The 16,435-nt window shown below is 41.3% G+C and overlaps 1 protein-coding gene across 8 annotated transcripts in view; it reads right to left on the reverse strand.

Moving 5' to 3' along the window:
• The window catches only part of ZNF644 (zinc finger protein 644), a 52,796-nt gene extending 36,586 nt beyond the window's left edge, over positions 1-16,210 (reverse strand). For 6 of the 8 annotated variants that reach the window (XM_080406508.1, XM_080406506.1, XM_080406507.1 and 3 more), the window contains exon 1: positions 15,566-16,210. The gene's annotated coding sequence lies outside the window, so the exon portion shown is untranslated. Of the gene's footprint in view, positions 1-14,886; positions 15,241-15,269; positions 15,516-15,565 lie in introns of those variants that run through there. The other 2 variants (XM_080406503.1, XM_080406504.1) reach the window with 2 other exon arrangements.
• Between the last annotated feature and the right edge of the window lie 225 nt (positions 16,211-16,435).

A 16,435-nucleotide genomic window follows, 5' to 3' on the forward strand; every position in this document is an offset into this window, starting at 1 on the left:
TGTTGTTTGGTTTTTTTAGAGAGTTGTAATGTAATACAAAACTAACTTTTGCCCCTATAACTGATTATGCTTGTAGGGGAAGGAAGGAAGGGCAAGAAACAAAGGCTGGAATAAACTATACTATACAAACTACTTTTATTGGTATAAGCTGCGGCTAAGCAGTCTATCTCAGCAGCTTAACAAAGACACAACAAAAGGCTTGCAACTGTAGTCTCGACTTCAAGTAGTTTCCAGGACTTACAAAATTTGATTAGTTGGTTGGGTGTGGCATTTACATTTATTAGGATACTGCCATCCCAGCATTAAAATATGCTAAATTCAAAAGTCAGGGGTTGAGAGGGCCTAGGGGGACAGAATTTCATTCTAGTGTCTGATGCAGCTCTGGAAAACATCCATAATCTTACAGAAATCTAATAAACCTAAGAATCAGTGCTGGAAAGCAGAGATTACTCTAAGAAAAAGCCCAGACGAAGCTCCAGCTAAAATTGTACATGCAACTATCAAGGATAAAATAATTTCAGAACAGGACTGAAAAGGCAAAAACTTAGCTGACAACAGTCTCCCAAATTAGTTAATACAGCTGAAAAGCTGTTTATATACAAGCCTATACTGCCATTTTCCCAACAAGTAGTCAGCAATAACCTTGTCTGTACAAAACGTAGTTTCCTGCTTTGTTTGCAGAAGGAGCTTTGATAGTCTTTGATTTCTATTAAAAAGTGTAAAAATAACAATCTACATTCAGTACCCACAAGTACCTAGAACTAACATACACTGTAGATTAATTTAAATAATCACTTGAATTTAAACATGAGGTTTTCTAAAATCACAAATTAATTCCCTTTGAGAATTTCTAAAACTTCTCTCAATCTATACTACTCCAACCTTAGTTTAACCAACTGAATTATAAGTGCCATAATTAAATTTATCAAAATTAAGTTTGTGAAGGAAAAATATCATTCTACTTACAGCAGTTAATGCAAAACAATATTTAAGTGCAGGTACCCTACTGAAGCCTGAATGATCCACAAGTCAAATTAAGCAAAAACTTAACACTTCACATGAAGAGACAAAATTTAAGTCCTTTTACTGGAGATGTTTCTGACTTCAAAGAATCTGCAGCGACTGAACAAAAGCAAGCAAGCAAGGGACTGCAAGAGAGAAGACTGCCTCCTGCATTTTGAATCTCCTGCTAGATTTTGAGAGTTATCTGAAAAATAGTTCAAAGGAGTTACAGTTCTTCCTTTGTCTATTTATCACAGTAAAAGCCACATGCACAGTTCCCAAAGCTGTGGTAGGGCTTTCACGTGGAATTGTTGAAATCTCTCATTTTTCTGCTCAGAGAAAGTTTTGCTTTTTGACAACACCCCGTATGGGACAGTGAAGCACTTCAAGGAAAAGTGTGACAGCATAAGAAATGAACACAACTAATCATACCTCAGCCTGTGATGCTGTTTCAGTCCAGACAAGAAGATTACAAGTAGATGAATGCAACATTAATAGGAGTATCACAACAGGGAAAAAAGTAGTTGAGAGAGTAGACTGAATGGAAGAAAAGAACTGGTGTTTTTACCATCAATTAAATCAAACAACAGATTTAATTATTTCAAAAATCTGTGTTATGTAAATGAAAAACAATTGAAAAGCCACCAGAGGGAAAAATACTCTTTGTAGACTGGTGTTTGGACTAACAAAACATATATTGGTCAACAATTTCTCCATCACTAAACAAGTAAAGAAGTAAGCATTTAAAGGTATACACAACAGGCACACAATAAAGATGAAAAGGTGTCTACAGAAAAGGGGAAAAGAACTTAATTTAAGAGCTCTTTACTTTGGGCATACGTTATCCAGTAAAGCAAATACGTAACAATCAATATACAAATGAAAGTCAATGTACAAATGAAAGCATCATAAAAGCACTAAACTGAAGCATCAGTTTAAAGATGGAGTTCTGAAAACATTTAGAACTTCAAGGCATTAAGAGAAAAAATGTTGTTTCTGAAGGTACTTAATGCAGTTTCCCTTCATCTAAGATTAGGTGTAACATTCTAAGTACCACTGCCATTTAATAATAAGTTTACAGCCCATCAATATCAAACTAAATTGAATGGCATGCTTCACAATGAGAATTACCATAAGCAATAAGCTGCAGAGAAATAATTCACCTCCTTTTATCATTTATCTACTGGTTTAAGCTACAGAACAACATACCACTTGCATAATAAAACACCTGTAGATTTTCAGTCACTCGTCAGCCTATTTATCTTGACCACATGAACTAGCTGCATTTATATACCTTAAATATAACAGCTTTTCTCAAATAGGAAAAGCTTAAAGCACAGAATGACATCATCTCTCCATTCCACTCCAAACTACTAATAGCACTGTACATAACCTTGGCATCATCCTTGAACACTTCTCCATTCATTATGCTGTCAGCAAAATCTCATCAATACATTATGTGTGCAGGAACTGCCTCTACCCTTCAGCTATGGAATCATTCCTTCCTCCAGTCTGAATTACTACCATATATTCCTTCACCATATCGTCACATAAGCTTTACATCCAGCACCCCAAAATACAGTGACATACTCTCTGACTATACACACTGCACAAATGCACTCCAGAAAACAGTTACATGAGATCTTGCCTACCTCACAGGAACTGATTATGGTTTCTGACAAATTTCTAGTCCAAGTCTGCATAACCAGTTTTTCAGCTGAAACGAAGTAATCAGAAATCCAAAACAGAAAACTTCCTCAGTGAAGTGTCTTCCTGAAGAACCAACAGCCTTAATTAAAAAATGCCATTCAATTAAAAAAAAACAAAACAAAAACCAAAACCAAAAGCCCAAGGAAACAGATATCTGAGGCAGTACCTTCCATGTGCTCATTTTAAGAAAACAGCCTGTCACATTTCAAGGTATTTTAAAAATACCTAACTGTACAGTGGTGTTAAGACATTTGTAGTGTCATCTTCTGCTTTCTACAAACCCACAGAATTTTAACAAAAACACCAAGGAGGCAAAGCTAAGTACTAAGAATAAAAAAAGTTCAGGTTAAGATTGTGTACACCAAATTACTACATCCCCTTTTGTGTATCACCAAGCAGCCATATTCTATTGTCCAAACCACCGTCTTTACATACTACACATTCTTCTACAACTTAACAGTTGCATTTCATGTATTTGGCATATATGCCTGTAAATGAGGTAGGATTCCACTGAAATCAGTCAGAAGACTGTTTTGTACAAGATACCAAAGGAAGGTATCAAATAAGGTTGTAAAATAAAAATAATACATACATTCAATCAAAATAAATAAAGTGTGTGTGCTACTTGAGAAATACCATGGTTTAAATACAGATACTTACCTTCCAAGTCATAGGCAACCATGTATTTTAGATGCATACTTTAATTAAAGGCCACCTTAATTTTTACCAATGATCCCTGAATAATCTTTCGTAAGTCTCCTGAATAGGTAACAGTTTATCAGCTCCACATCTACTGAATGAATCCAGTGCCTTTTTCAGCCAGGAAATCTGACAGAGGACTTCACCAACCTTGCCCCAAAACCGAAAGAACTACAGAAAAATGCCATCTGCTATTAGGTATACAGGACACATCACACATATGGGACTTTGAAGAAGAGCAGACACAGTTTGTTATCAGTCCATACCTGCCATGGAATCTGCTACCTGTGGAATCCTGATATACACAGAAATGCATCAATTAATCTTCACACATTCACTGCACTTCACTTATCCCTTTCCTAATGTACTGCGTTACACACCTCAAATTCTTCAGCATAACTGCACCCTTCCCTATTCATAAAAAAACCTGCAAAAAGTTTATTCCACAATACATACACTTACATCCTTATAAAATAAAATACAATGCAGATCCCTGAGCAGATTCCACCCTAGAATCCGATCCTTATTTATAAAACTTCACACAGGATTCAAGTTGGCCATATATTTTTTTTATCTCAAAATACAGAAATATCTTAAACAAAAGCTTTGCTGCATGAAAAAAACCCCATATTAAAAATAAGGGGTTAATTTCTGAAAGCCAGAATTATGTTACCAGAGACCGCGTAGTTTGTGAAACAGTATCACAGTTTTTTTAAAAAAATACTACCAAAAAAGATCAATACTTCGTACAGGTTTTTTTCCCCTGCAAGTTGTTTTATAAGGACATTATATTAATTAATACAATTTTAAACCATTACACATTTTTTTTGGCTAGAAAAAGCAATAATTAGGTTTTAAAAAATATTTACTAGAAATCAGTTTTTCCAATAAATAGATTGGTATTTTAAAACAAGAAGCCTGATGACATCCATTAATATCTAAATGGATTTAAATCTCTGTTCCCATTAAGGACACTTACTTAAAAGCAGTACCTCGCACAGCATTTCTAGTAGTAGTTAAAGCAGCACATTAATAGTCAAGCTCTGTTGTTACTGTAGCAACAATGATTTCTGGTAGCCATTTTCTTTTCAGCTTTAACACTGTTCCAAAGCCAACAGTCCTTACTGCAATCTCTGTTTAAACCCAAAGGCGGCAAAGTGCTCAGCAGTTTTCTCGACATACTTCAGGCATTTGCCTCTAGATTGTCTACTTCGTCTGATGTACTTACCTAACAGTATTCTCTAACCCTGGACTCGACACAATTTCAGTTTATGCTAATGAAAACATAACAGCATGGTAGTCCACTTCAAAAAACCCGAAAACAACGAAACCTGCCTACATTTAGGAGACTAAGCAGTTTGCAGGACACTGGAAGAGAACTGCAGCGATGTAATTCATTATTTTAACCTGCAGGCTCCAAGAACACAGTCTGAATTTTATGTGTTTAGAAAACAGTTTCTGCAGTCTTGAAAATGACAACACCTGAAGAACTTTCCTGGCTTTCTTAAGACTGCAATGCATTTTTTAAAAAGGGTTGAACCTAAATTCCTACAGCTCAAAATTAGTGATAAATGACACTGTTTTCACTTTGTTCTTCCAAAAAACCTCCTTGTATCACAACAGTTTGAAAGAAAGCAATGGTGGGAGGGCACTAACAAGAAAGTAAAATACAGAAACATTCGTAACAGCAATGAAGAGAAATAATGAACTGGTATTAGGGCGTAAGTACCCCCTACAAAACAGGATCCTAAGTCCAAATTCAGTTCCTCACAAGTTTGTTCCAGTTGAACGGGTAGCTATGCTGGGATCACGAGCTCTAATGCCTGCTGTTGTCTGTCTAGACAGCACTTCTGATACTTCCCGTAGACCACGGCAGGAAAGTGAATCTGTTCATAGTCTCAGAGGAAATGTATTTTCTATGCATGTGAAAATGTAAAATCTAACAAAAATTTCCTGGAGATGTCATGCACACTTACATTTCCTTAAGTATTCATAAACCGCTGCTTATAAACTAGTAATAAACACTTCGCATGTAAGGGCTTAAACTTAAAATGAAGGTAGGTTTATGCTGAACTCTGAATTGATGTAACTGAGATTTTATTCTGATATCCTTATGATGGTAACGTCCAGCAGAGGACAGAGTAGATGCTCCTGGAGTATTAGCATCTTTAAACACCACTGCTAACTCCCAAAGAGCCTGCCAGCTTATCAGAGGACTAAGCTGTCACTACAATGAACATTCCAGTATGAAGAAAATAACCATATAAAACAATGACCTAAAAATATACATTCCAGTACTGTCATTTTTCCTGCAATAGTTTTCTCCAAATAAAATTACATATATTTTACACAATATAATTCAACTACTGATTATCAGAACTGAAGTAAAGCTACAAAATACTTTGCTTTCTAATTGGGTTTGTATACACACTATTACTTATAATCTATGAAAGATCACTTTGGAGAGTCGCATACATACAACCAGTAACGTAAAGCCTTTCCTTCATTTTTCAGGAGTCTGCTTTTTGATGACAGGATTGGTTTTGTTGAAGGAGTAAAGTTAGAATATGCTGTCAATGCCATCACCTTAATAGCTATTGAAAATGTTTTTTAAAATAAGTAAAAATCCATTCCTCACTGAACTACTCAGTGTTCACTCTTGGGTTTGGTGGCACTTTAAGCTTCCAACATTGTCCATCACCTACATAAATAGCAAAAAACCCCATTTCCTATTTTAGATAAGCTGTAGCAATGTGACATATTTAAACCAACTGTGTCTTATTTTTACATCTTTATGCTAGATAGCTGCAGTAAGGTTTTGTGGTTTTTATTATTATTATTATTAAATAGGAACAACCCACATCTCACAACCCAGATTATACTACCACACCTGACAAGCAAGCCAAGGCAAAAGCCTCCACACACCTCTCTGAAACGTAGTTTGAGACCACTAGTTACCATTTTGAAGACTCCATTGAATCATTCACACACCACCACCGCAACAGACCTGCTCTGGCACAACATCCATGTCTCATCAGCAAGCTCCTATTCATGCTCCCTGTGTTCAGTCAGGCAGTGTCCACAAGTTTTATTACTAACACAGTTAGTTTAACACAATTAATCACCATACTGGTCTGTTTCCTATAGTATTTTCAAGTGTTGTGTCGAGCCTTTGCTCAAAAATTATTCTATGAAAAGCATTAAGCTATGAAGCAGATATTCTCAAGATCCTCCCCAAGGTCTCTCTACCCAAGTTATGCAGTACCTTAAGATCTACTTTCTACACTGTTTAATAAACTACTATGGAGTCTTCATGTCAGATTGCAAGGTGTAAGCAACACCTAGGACTTCTAACAGTCCTAGGCAGGCTTCACTTCAAGGTCAGGGCTTCATTAATCTTTCTCTCTTCAAACCTGAACCCTTTAAATGTGTATGGACTTTGTTCCACTGTTCACTTCCTTTTGCTTAGCCATCAATTGTGCAAAAGCTTTCTATCTTTGATTCCTTCACTATTTGAATTAATTCTGCCAAACACATGACAACCAATGGACAAACCGAGTTCTTCCAGCTTGTGTTTTTTCAGTAATATCTGGGATTTCAGGTGTAAGCATGCTGCGTTTCATGCAGAGACTTACCTCCATTCACTTGCATACACACAGTAAAGTACACTGGGTTTTACTGCCTTCTCACACCTGCAAATATGTATTCTGTGGCCTAGATTCCGCTAGCTATGATGATACACAACCAATAAACTGAGGCAAGGCATACAGATTCTAACAGGTATATTTAAGGGTCACGAAATAACTGCCACACCACAAACCAAAATACTTTATATCACATGTGTCTGGCCACTTTATCACCACAGATCTGGTCATGTGACATGCATTGCTACTCATATGAAATACTGATCTCATGATAAAAGTGCTGATGTCTCCATCATATGACAAATTACAGCAGCGAATACCCTTGTTCTGCCTACAGGAAAGCATCCTTCTGGTACATGTCCAAAAAAGTCCTAAAAGACAACAGTAAAAAGCACACCACGTTGTCTGTCCTCACCTGTGCATAACCAGCCTACTGGCTGTCCCTTAGGCACCTAATCTGGCTGGAGCTAAAAAAAAAACAAACCAAAAAACAAAAAAACATACACTTAGTTTGTCAGTTTTCCTGACCAAAACAGATTTTCCAACCAAACTTTCAAAAAGTAGCCCAAGAAACAGAAGAGACAAGATACATACACTCTAAGCTCATTTCAGACACTTTACAATGGATTACAGGGATAGTATAAAAGAACCACATCTGCATGGGCTCAGGTTGTATAAAATCAAGAGTATAAAACAAATATATAGTCAGTTGGCACAAACCATTCTCATAATGACTCGATTTCAGAATATAGATACAAATGCCAGTTTTTTAACTGAGGCAAAGAAACCTGCACGTCTCCCATGCCTCCCTTTCACCATAAAGAACACCGAAACAGAAATATTTTCTTCTAGCAAGTGAACAGCGTACATTATTTGCACTAATAACAAAGCTTCTTAAAACTAATGAAAGTGAGCACCTAAGATAAAGGAAACTGTCACCTTGGATACCCACCGTTAAAGCAAAACAACCGCCATAATACCTCCTGCAAAGGCTTCATAAATTCACAGATATTGACTAATATGTCCCAAAATCTTAAGTTACCTACATCAACAGAGGTTCTGTGCCTACTTTTAGGGCTCTAAGTACAGTTGACTATTTGCCAACTGACTGGCCCCTGAGCTACTATCTTAGCTCATTACTGGGAATTTTGCAAACATACAAATTAGATCTTTCAAGGTTGGCTCCAGTATTTCACGTTTGGTTTTCGCCATAACACTGAAAAAACTATAATCAACACTAAATGCTGAAAGAGTATCTATGAATGTGAAATCTTCTGGTTTAAATGGATTAAAGGAGAGAAACTTTTCCTTAATTTCCTGGATGATATATAGATGCATATTTAATTACAGCAGTTCTGACTAAAATGCTCAGAACTCACTCAGTTCCCTCTTAATTTTAAACAGCTTCAGAAAAAATAAGAGCCATGAACTCTTCTCCAGAACTCTGTTAAAAATACAGAAATACATAAGGTATTATTACAAATTTAAGAAATAACCTGCCCTTATCCCCAAGTTCACAAAACTAAAGAAAATTCAGAAAACAAATAAACCGGAAAACGAAGTTACAGAACAGATCAAGTTCTCCGAAGTAAGACTTCAGAATACCCTAACCAAACCTATTCCGTGACTATACTTAAGCCTATCAGAAAATTGCCGGGAATTTACAGTACTTAGCAGAAAACAACATGATATTCGTGTCTTTATTTTTTTATGCAGTATATCCAGTCATAAAATACTTCATATTTGTACTGAAGGTAAAAGAAAAAAAAATGAGGGGGAGTTGGGGTGGTTTTTCTGTTGATTTCTGGTTTTGGGATGGGTTTTTTTGGTTTTTTTGGGGTTCATTTTTGGTTTTGGTGTTGGTGGGTTTTTTACACTAATAAGACTGCCCTATTAACAACAAAGTGTGAATTCTGAATAGAAAACTATTGGTAACAAAAGGTTACACTTTAATATTTTTGCACTCTTTCAAATAAGCTGTTGATTAACATCATACAAATTTGGTTTTCATTTCTGAATGCTAAAATCTCATTTAAGGTCAGAAAGAAATGCTAATGAATCTACAGTGACAGGAAACATGAAGAACAAGGACAACCTCAAGAATGTAAAAAAGTGCACTTTCTCCTGCTGGAAATAGCATTCCAGAAAATTACTTAAACTGGAAGAGAAGTTAAGGTAACACCGTCTGGTGGAATGAAACTGAAGTTCACAGAGAGGTTACTTGGCATAAAATCACCCTGGGTACTAGTATTAATATTCCTAAGTTGGAAGAAGCGGCACTTCTGTGTGAAGAGACAAAATCATTTATATAGGAACTTTTCAGGCAAAGGCTGTCCTCTGCTGAAAATACAGTTTCAAATAACATGCCAACTTATAGTAGGAACAGCAACAAACTGAAAAAATGCTCCCCTTCTCTATCCTCCCTATCAATTACCACAGGGGAACATAGAATCTAGTGTCTTTGGGGAAGACATCTAAGAACATCCATAAGAATACACAGTTTCTTTGCAAACAAAAGAATCATAAATATAACAAACACTTCAATAACCTACAACCACGGTTTTGGTGGTTTGGAGCCTAATTTTAGGATACAAATTCTATAAAGTTCCTACTTCTGACTGCAAAAGATAAATTTGGAAAATTAAGTTAATATTAGAGATAGTTTCTGAACCTCTACTGCCACAAAACTGTTGTATGTGCCTACATCTGAAGATGAAGAAAGATATTGGCAGCAAACATAAACATTAAGGGCTTTTTTGAAAAAGTAGTCAAGAATTGTCTCACATAGTGCTCCTAGGAGAGCCGAGTGGAATCAGAAGCAAAGAGCAGAAATATTCAGAGGACAGCCACTCAAGAAGACAAAACACGAAGTTTAAAAAAAGCAACCTGCCATCCAGAACATGCTATGAAAAGCAGCAAAACAAAACAGAAAACCAAACCAGAAAAAACCCCAACCCCAACAAACCATAACCGCTACCCATCACCCACTGACTGCAGCCAGACAAGAAACAGATACCCAACACTTCCTACCAGCAGCCGCAAGGAGCAGCTCTGGAGTTGCCACACTTTCAAAGCAAACTTAAGTAACAGTTTTCCAAAAGCAGTTCCCTGACTTCCTTTGTATGCTTTTTTTGGAAAGAAATCTTGGGTGCAAAGAGCCACACTGGGAAAGTAGATGGGATAAAGCACAACTCATGCTATAAACACACCAAATTATTATCCTGTGAAGATGCAGGAAAGAGGGATTCATTACTACTTTTCACCATTACAATGATCACATAAGGAATTCCTCATTTCTTTCACTCAAACTAAAAAAGGATGCATCAGGTAAATCCTGTAAATAAGGGTAAATTATACAAGACATATACCTTCCACCTTCTTTTGCTTGTGTTCTGTCACTTTGCTGTGGAAAGTATTTTTACAAAGAAGTGCTAACAGTTGGCCCGGAAAACAGGAAAGTTGCAATGATCTCAATCCCCGTCTTCACCTACAGTTGGGCAAATCAATAAGGCACCTGTAATTCCTTCCATCCCATTTCCCAAGATGCATTCTTTCCCCCACTCCCGCTGCTCTGTGAAGACTGTAACATTATCAAGTTCTTCATATATAGCAAGCAAAAAATATAATCACTCAAATACTTGCTACAAATGTCCCTTTAAAAAAACCAACTGACTACAACTTCTACTTTTTTTAATTTTCACTCAGAAGAGAGTAAAATTGTACTCCAGTCTCCAAAACTCCAAAGCTGTTGTAAGTATGCTAAGTACTTAACTTGCAATGTTAAGCATACTGAAAATTGTTACTACACACTAACAATAGGCCTGAAGTATTCCAAAGCCCCACAACCTGACCTTTACGCCGATTTAAGCACAAACTCTGCATCCTCTGGATTAAGTTTCAAGAAATACTGAATTACCAAATATCCCATCACATCATCCTTCAACTAGTCAATTATATGTAAGATTAAGCACTCTGTATCAATCAATAAATGTCAACTAGAGATTTACCACTTCTAATAGCTGGATTTAGTCACATTTGAAACGAGCAGTTCCCACACCAAAAGTATCACAATTACATCTACTGGAGCGAGAGTTCTCTGTATCACCAAATTTGCTCAGAAATATTACATCAGTTAATACTTGGTGTAACCAAAACCAAAAAAATGCACACTCACTGTTAAGCCACTGTCTTCCCCCCCTTCAACCTCATTGGCAATATAAGGGCATTGCTGCAACATTTTATCAACAGCTGCTGTGTACAGCTGAACAGTGACAGAAATGCAGCACAACTTGTTATTTTTTAAAAAATTATTTCCTTACTCTTCAATTTAAAAAGATCTTGCTCTCCTTTAACGAAGCAACACCCCTTGTGAGTAAATACCATAGAATTTTGGGTAGACTTTGTACCAAGATGAAATACTCATTACATGCCACTGCACCACATACTAGCTAACATGACTGATACCATGACTATTCATGCTTGTTTTTTTGAAAAAGCACACATTAGAAGTTTATGCAAACTCATTACATGGTCTTTCTTGACAGACAGCTGTGATTTGAGCATCAAATTACATCTCACAGTATTACTGTAACTGCAGAGATGCATTGTATTTATGTCCATTTTCACGTAGCTGGGGAAGATGGAGTGACCATTTCACACCCTCACCTACCCAACGTGGGCATGACCTTTCTACCATCACCGCTTGTGTGAATGGTTCCTATTAACTGACACAAGTTTTGATTTAAGGGGCACAATGTATACAGGCATGGAAGTGTATGTGCCTTTTTCTTTTTTTTTTTAATTAAGCACAAAAAGGGAATCTTTTCACGATGCTATGAACTACATGAAATCCTTTAACCCAGACAGACAGCCCAGTAGTATCTTTATGTATACAAGCCAGAATGACCGTTAACATTTCCCTTGGGTAACTTAAGCTCTTTTCCCAATAGCTATATGAAGTCTGCACTTACGTTAAAAAAAAAGAGTGGCAAGGAAAAATGTTAATTATCAAAAATCAGCTCAGAGTGCTCGAGAAGATAAATGAACACATTTTTAGAAAAGACAAACTTGTTTTGGTTTATTTCATCAGGGATTTCTTTACATTCTGAAGTAGAGTGGACATTTTTCATCTCAAGAAATTTGGCTTCAGAGGCTATGCCAACTTAAAGTGAGTGCAACATTGTTCCGATATAACCTAATTTTATTAGACAATTTTCCTCCCAAACTCTGAATACATAATACAGTATAGTCACAATCCAGGGCAGAGGAAACTAATTCAATTTGGCTTAAAACAACTGCATCATTATAGTGCATTTGGTATTAAAATAATAAAACAAGTATCTTAAGGCAGTCCTCTAATAGCTACATGACTTGAACTTCATTGACAAAAAGTTGCTTGAAAATGTAAAAACATCTGAAAGTGAGTTACCAACTAGCCAAACAAACACAGCCAATCAGCAAGTGCTCAAAGACCTTTAATTCAAACCAACTTCAGGTGAAACTGCACTGCAAGTTTCCATGTTTCTTCCAGTTCGAAGTTCTCAGATCTTTTGCAAGCTGGTAAGAAGTCTCAAAGTGTTTGAAATTAATAACTGTGTACTCGTACCCATGTGTTTTATTATTACAGAGAACTTTATTCCCTTTTCAGTTCTGTTTTCTCCAGAAGTGACTTCAAAAGGTTTGAAACAAAAAAAACCCCTATACATGCTAGTAAGTTCTGCTAATATCTGCAAGTGTAAGCACAAACTATTCCACAAGAAATTCCACTGACAACCCCTGAATTCAGTGCCCATGTTGAAATTCAGCCTACACTATTATTTTAAAGTGGAAGGCATTGCCACTATTGTTTAACATCCTGTTTATTCAGTTGCTGATGGTCCCATTTCAATCAATTGTTGCTGTACTAAAGAACCCACACAAGGATGCTCTAAGTGATCAGTACCTTTTCCTCCTACTGGCCAGGTCACCTGTACAGATTTCAAGACAGTAGTATTATCTTTTAATGTTCACTCAACAACTTTCATACACATTTTCCTAGGCATATTCCTTCTAGTGCTACTTGGTATAAACTTGATGCTGGACTTTATGAAACTAAAAAAAAGAAAAAGGTCAAAGTGGTACAGCTTTACTCTGATTTTGTTACAATGATACTTGTCAAGGATTTATTTTTTTTAATATAAAAATACCATACAGGTTAGAGAAAACAAAAGGATAAAATGTATCTATAAAAACAAAGTTTCTTGTTTGACATTAACAAGAACTTTTTTTCCTCTGAAAGACTCCAGTTTCTTGGGTAGATTTCTTATGAAAAAAAAATATCTAATTTGAATGAATGCTAGATGTCAGAAGAAACAATTCTAAGACACTATTTTGAAAAGTAATTTCAATTCTCGCTGTAATTCTTGTATAACTGCACCACATTCCCCTGCAGTTACATTAGACAGGTCTGCACCATCAGCTTTGATTATAAGTCAGTGTAATAGGATTGTCACACTGCACTGCTCCTCCACACACTCTGCTTGAACTCTTCAATAAGAGAACTGCTGCATTTTCTCTGCATCTAAGTGACCCAGTAAAAGCTTCTCCAGATCTATTTTGCATTGTCTAATCAGCCCATTTATTCTGCCCTCAAATCACCTGCCCTTCACAAGACAGGCAGCAAAGAATTCTATGCAGAAGAATCACATTAAGTTACAAAAACTCTGAAGCACTTCACTCTTAGCTATGAAGAATCTTCTCTTGAGCTATTTGTTTAGTAATTTGAATGAAAAATTATTTTGCAACTTGTATAAAAAAAATAACATATTGCACAAACTTCTCAGTAAAAGGCAGAATGCTATGGTGGAATTCCAGAGATGCTTATCATCCTCTTAAGGAGTGTTCGTCCCATGTGTTAATTCATTAATCTATACAACATGAAATGGCTTCTTACTCTAAAATCTGGTGCACATTCATTCCCCATATGCGTCTGAAAGCTAAGTTCCATGACACAATCTTCATAATTAAATTATGTGCGGGGGGGGGGGGGGGGGGGGGGCGGCGGGAGGGGGCAGGAATCAGGGTATCACTGCGATTGAGATTTTGCTTAAAGGGCCAGAGTTGTACAACACTGCTGGAAGGAAACCTACTTTGATATACCATGCTTGGTTCTCATTACCACTGTGACTTGTCAGTTTATAGCCCACACGATCCCAACCGAAGTACTTCCGACAGACTAAAGGTTACGTATAAGCCATAAGAATTTTTTCTAGATTTCAGGTAAATTACATGGCTCGAGATGATGCTCACCTCTGCAACCTGACGGAACACAAACTTTGCCAGAGAAACAGCTACACCCTGGAGCAGCTGGGAGCCCCGACACTCCCATACCCTAACTGCTAACTTTTCCGCCGGCCCCGAGAACCCGGCTGCAGCGGCACGGCCCCGTTACAGGACACACTGGCCAGCCCCGCGGCGGGCCTGGCTTACACCGTGCGTTTCAGAACCGCCCCGCTTCACGCCGAGCAGGAAGGGAAGGCAGGGGAGGGCGGGGACCGCACGGTGCCCCCTGCCCCAGGACAGCGGCAGGCAACCTTCCCCGGGCCGACCGCCAGCTGGGGTGGGCAGCATGCGTGGCGACCGCGCTCGGGAGGCAAGCGGCAGCGAAGCGGCGAGAAGCAGCGCGCAGGTCCACCCAGAAGGGCCCGCCGCGCCGCCCTGACACGCCGGGGCAGGCGGCGGGAGGGGACCGACGCCTGCCGGAGCCCCCCAGGGTGACCCCGGCCACCCCCGAGCGACGGCATCCTTCTGTCCCGGCCCCAGCCGGCCGCGGCGGCGCCGCGCGGGGCATTACCTGGCTCCCCGCGGCCCCGCGCCGGCCCGGCCCTGGGCGGCTCTCCCCGCGCCCTAGGCCCCGCCGCGGCGGCACCGGGCTGCCCAGCTCCTCCGCGCCTGGCAATGGCGGCGGCCCCGCTCCCCCCTCCCAGCTCCGCGCTCACTGGCTGCGCCGCTTCATGTGACCGAACAAAACCCTCCTCGGCACAGCCCTTTGTGTCCTGCCCGGCCGGGGCACCGAGGAGGCCGCTCGCCGGCTCGGGGAAGGGGTGAGGGGCGACGGCGGGGACGCATGGAGGCGACAAGGAGGGCCGGGGAGGGGAGGGCCGGGGAGGGGAGCGCCTCGCCCGCCCGCCCTCTCTCTCTCCGCCGCGCCGCCGCCGCCTCGGCCCGGCCACTTACCGCAGCGCGGGCGGCTGCGGCCGAGTCGCGGTGCCGCACCAGGTCGGAGGCGGCCGCCATGTTCCCCGATGCGGCAGGATGGAGGCAGAGCCGCCCTCCCCGCCAACCGCCGCTAGGGCGGCCGGCTCGCCGCGCCCGCCTCAGCCCGCGCCGCCCCCACCCCACGCGGCGCCGCGCGGAGCGGCGCGCGCGCGCCCCCTCCCCTCCCCTCCCGGCTGCCGGCGGGGAGGCGGGGGAGAGAGCGGGGGGGGGGGGGGGGGGGGGGGGCGGAAAAAAAGGCATAACGGGAAACTCACGGGCTCGCCGGGGTGTGCGTCACGCCGGGGTTACGTCCTGCGCGCGGCGTCCTGACGTCATCGCGCAAGCTTCCCGACCCCCCGGCCACTCCGCGCGCGGCTACACGCGCGCACACACACGCACGCACACAGCCCCCGGCGCACACGCGTCCCGGGGGCGGAACGCGCATGCGCGAGGCCTTCCCGCGCCCCAGCTCCCCACCCCCTCCCGCGGCGGCCGCTCGGCCGGGGCAGGTGTGCGACCGTCACGGCCGCGCGCGGCAGCCACCGGGCGCCGCGGCCCGCTGCCGGTAGCGCGCTGCGGGTGGGAAGGCGATGCCTCGCCGGCGGACGGGTGGACGGGCCGCTGCCTGACAGACCTGCCCAGACCGTGGGCCGCCCGCGCAGCGGGTGCCCGGCCGGCGCGGCCTCCTCTCCTCTCCCCTCACCTGCGCCGAGGCGCGCAGCGCGCTGGGCGCGGGAGGTCGCACCGCGCCAGCTGCCCGGCGGCGCCTTTCCCACAGAAAGTGGAAAAGTAGGTTAAGTGCTGCGGGGCCGTACCGAGGCGCCGTGCCAGCGGGCAAAGCCGGCCTCCGCGACCAGCCGCGGCGGGCGAACGGCGTGAGGGGCACCGGAAACCTGAGCGGGGCGGCGGCCCGGGGCTGCCGGTCTGCTCGGGGGGCCGGGGGCTGCCAGGCGGCGCCGAGAAAGCGGCCGGTGCCATTTTTTGTTCAGATTAATGCTGCTGATGGCAAACCCTGATTCAGAAGGGCAGGGATTCCGGGGAGAATAGTAAATGCGTAAAGTAGAGACTGCTCTGATAAATTAGATTTTTTTCCCTCAGATTTGCTGGGCCCGGAGGATTTCACACTAGAGTGAGAAGTTGATTAA

This window comes from Falco punctatus (assembly GCF_963210335.1).
Source record: "Falco punctatus genome assembly, chromosome: 11".
Classification (NCBI taxonomy): Eukaryota; Metazoa; Chordata; class Aves; order Falconiformes; family Falconidae; genus Falco; species Falco punctatus.